The sequence below is a fragment of the Tupaia chinensis genome, unplaced genomic scaffold (genome assembly GCF_000334495.1).
Source record: "Tupaia chinensis unplaced genomic scaffold, TupChi_1.0 Scaffold143645_1, whole genome shotgun sequence".
NCBI classification, from domain to species: Eukaryota; Metazoa; Chordata; class Mammalia; order Scandentia; family Tupaiidae; genus Tupaia; species Tupaia belangeri.
In genome coordinates this window covers 318835-322712 of record NW_006203493.1, presented here as the reverse complement: position 1 = coordinate 322712, position 3878 = coordinate 318835, and the positions used below count along the sequence as shown (strand labels likewise).

Below are 3878 nucleotides of genomic sequence, written 5' to 3'. Positions count from 1 at the left end.
TCCTCCCTAGGGGGTGATTTCTTGCTTTCTGTCTCTCTGTCTCTCTCTGTCTTTCTGGCAAGCGCACGTGCCCTATAGTAAAAACCTCTCAAAAAAAAACCAAAACAGTAAAAATTTTAATAAAGAAGGTAATAATAACTATAAAAATCTTTAGGTCTTTCAGAAAAAAAGGGCTTTTGTTTGTTTTTTTAAATGATATAAGAACATAACAATATCAACACAAGCAGTAAAAGTTATCAAGATATTACCTTCCTTTTGGCTGGAACCGCCATCTTCCAGTAATTAACCAAAATGACGAACACAAAGGGGAAGAGGAGAGGCACCTGATGTATGTTCTCTAGGCCTTTTAGAAAACATGCAGTTGTTCCTTTGGCAACATACATGAGAATCTACAAGAAAGGTGATATCATAGACATTAAGGGAATGGATATTATTCAAAAAGGAATGCCCCACAGATGTTACCATGGCAAAACTGGAAGAGTCTACAATGTTACCCAGTAAGGGCAAGATTCTTGCCAAGAGAATCAATGTGCATATTGAGCATATTAAACATTCTAAGAGCAGAGATAGCTTCCTAAAACGTGTCAAGGAAAATGACCAGAAAAAGAAAGAAGCCAAAGAGAAAGGTACCTGGGTTCAACTAAAGCGCCAGCCTGCTCCACCCAGAGAAGCACACTTTGTGAAAACCAATGGAAAGGGGCCCGAGCTACTGGAACCTAGTCCCTATGAATTCATGGCATGATGGGTGTTAAAAATAAACTAATCTGTGTTCTATATTTAAAAAGTTATCAAGATAGTGAGTGAAAGTATTTATTCTTTTATATGTATATATAAAAAGAGTACTTTAATTCGTTTCCTCAGAAATTATAAAGCCTATACCTGATTTGGAAATGAGACTGTACCAAGCAATGGCCAAAGGAGAATCATCCATTCTACACCTTCTCTTTGGTCTGGTCACTCAGAAATATGATGTTACCAGCTGGATTGTTGTTGCCTGTCGCCTCACATTATTTTTATCCGTGTATTTGCCATAGTCTACTTTCCCTTCCACATAAATTCGAGACCCCTTTTTCACATACTGACATGCCATGTCTCTGAGACCTGGCCGGAGTACTGATATTCTGTGCACGTTGTCTTTTGACCGACATCACCCATTTGGTAGACTTCATTGCCCCCTGATCTCCACATCTCATTTGTTGCCAGAGAAAATATTGTGACTGGATTTTTTCCTTCCACCTGTCTCATGACAGGGTCCTGACCCACTCGCCCAAGTAACTGCGCACGATCCAGAGATCGTTCAAGAATCAAACTGCTAGCTCTTTCAGATTCATGTCCTACAAACTGACGAAGCACCTGTAATACAGGTCTTCGAAACATGGCTTCTATTTTCTTGTCTTACACTCTAATCTTTAGGTCTTTCCTGACTCTCTAGCCCCGACAGCACTGAGTGAAAGTATTCTGAAAGGAAATCTCTTCTAGCTAGGCTCAGAATTGGTCTTGTAATATTTATTCTTCACTAATGGAGTTGGGGAGACTTTTTCTACCTCTTTTTAAAAGCAGAGTAGGGCCAGCCAGTGACATGGTTATTGGGTGGCTAGATCCTGCATGGCCGGCTGATCACATTCAAGTCCCAGACCCTGTGGCTTGAGAAACACATTGAGTGTGTGTCTATGCATGCCCAAGGTCCCAAGCAAAGGGAGGGATGGAGGAGAAGGGAGCTTTCTCACTTCCTCTCTCCCTCACTTGGTCTATCTTCAGTGAGTGCAAGCACCCTTTGACAAATTGAAGGGAAAAAAAAGAATAAATACTTCAAGACTAATTTTGAACTACAAGTCTCTCCCTTTTTTCTTATTACTTCTAATTAACTACTATATAAATGCTTTAAGCATACAGAAATATGCATATAGGGCCACCCCATAGCTTAGTGGTTAACAGAGTCAGATCCCACCTGGCCTAACATGGTTCAAGTTCCAGCCACAGTGTCCAAAACACACAGGGTGAGAAAGAGCAAAAGGGAGGCCTAGGATAGAAGGAGCAGCAGGGAGGCAGGTCCAGGCCCTCAGCCCAAGTTCCTCAGCAGGGACCTCCATTTATCCTGCTGTTGGCGAAGAGGGGCTGCCCTAGTCTTCACAGACCACCACCCATTTCCTGCAGTCCTGGAGATAACAGGAACAATAGGGAGGCCTAGGATAGGAGGTAGGAGCTGCTACTGCACGTGGGTTGGTGCCCTTCTGCATCAGGACCAACAAGGAGGCAGATCCAAGCTGCTTGGCCTGAGTTTATCAGCAGGGACCCTGCCCAGCCTGCTGTGGGGAGGAGGGATGCTCTGGACCGAAGTGTGCTGCAAGAAGTAGTCTATGACCTCACATCCTGCTTCTCTAGCTTAACCTCCAGCCACACAGGAAGCAGAAACGGTTTGGGTGTACAGGAACCACACACCTGAAGACAGGACACTCTGGGCTAATTCTTTCCCCACAAACCACTGACACTCTGGGGCAATTCTTTCCCCACAACCCTCTTAGTGGTAAAAGGAGGTAACTCCTCTCTGAAAATCTGAACCCAAAACTCTCACTGTGAATTCCACACTCCTGCCCATGGAGGAAGAGGGATCCTGCCACAGAGCTAACACACACCGTAGGAAGTACGTGAGCACACAGCTTTAAAAATAGACTCCGAAGAAGTCGGAAGCAGTGAATACATCACCCGATGACTGAAAATCAAGGCAGAGCCCTAAGAAACATGAGAAAACGAGCAAATACCTCCCTCCACCCCAGAAATCAAGTAACACCTCACCAGCAATGGATAAAACACAGGAGATCACACCAGTAAAGACAGTTCAGAATATTCATTGTAACAAAACTCAATGAAAAACAAGAGAAAATAATCAACTCCAGGGATGAGAAAATCCTTCCATGACTTTAAGGAGGAACTCTAAGGAGACAGACATACTGAAAAAGAATCAAACATAACTTCTGGAGATAAAGAATACAACTCAGGAAATAAAAATTGCCCTTTAAAGTATCAAAACCAAATTAAATGATGCAGAAGACTCGCTGACTTTAAAGACAAAATCTCCAATTTAGTCCAAGCTACCAAAAAGAATAGAAAAAAGAACCATTAAAAATCAGAGCAACATACGGGAAATCCTAAAGATCATTAAACAGCTAAATAGCCACATAATATGTATTGCAGAAAACAAAGAGACAGATAAAGGCATAGAAAATCTCTTTCGTGCTATATTAGCAGAAAATTTAGAGAAGCAGGGAGACATCCAAATCCAGAAAATACACAGGACATAAAATAGACATAACAGGGAACCAGCAGTTAGCGTAATGGCTATGTCGCTGGACTCCCACGTAGTCGACCGCGGTTCGCGTCCCGGACCCGGTGGGTTAAAACTCACGCCGGGCGCATGTGCGTGCGTGCCCAAGATCCCGAGAGGAGAATGGAGGAGAAGGGATTGCGGCGTGACCATCCCCCCTGGGGGGTGATTTCTCACTTTCTGTCTCTATGTCTCTCTCTGTCTGTCTGGCGAGCGCATGCGCCCTATAGCGAAAACCTCTCAAAACAAAAAATAGACATATAACATAAGATCCTTTTCAAGACATATCATTGCCAAATTAGTAAAAATCAAAGATAAAGACCATATTCTAAAAATGCCATGAGAGTAACGCCACATCGCTTACAAAGGTTACCCCATTAGACTAACATCAAACCTCTTAACTGAAACAATGCAGGCAAGGAAGAATGGGAAGACATTTAAAATTCTGAAAGTAAAACAATTTCAGCCAAGAGTACAATATCAGGCACAATTATCATTTAAATGGGAAGGAGAAATAAAATTACTTCCAGATAAACAAATGCTGAAAGAATTCACC

General features: G+C 42.5%; 1 pseudogene; it reads right to left on the bottom strand.

Annotated features, from left to right (window-relative positions):
* Positions 1 to 932: 932 nt before the first annotated feature.
* On the bottom strand, positions 933 to 1426 carry LOC102488230 (single-stranded DNA-binding protein, mitochondrial pseudogene; annotated as a pseudogene).
* Positions 1427 to 3878: the final 2452 nt, after the last annotated feature.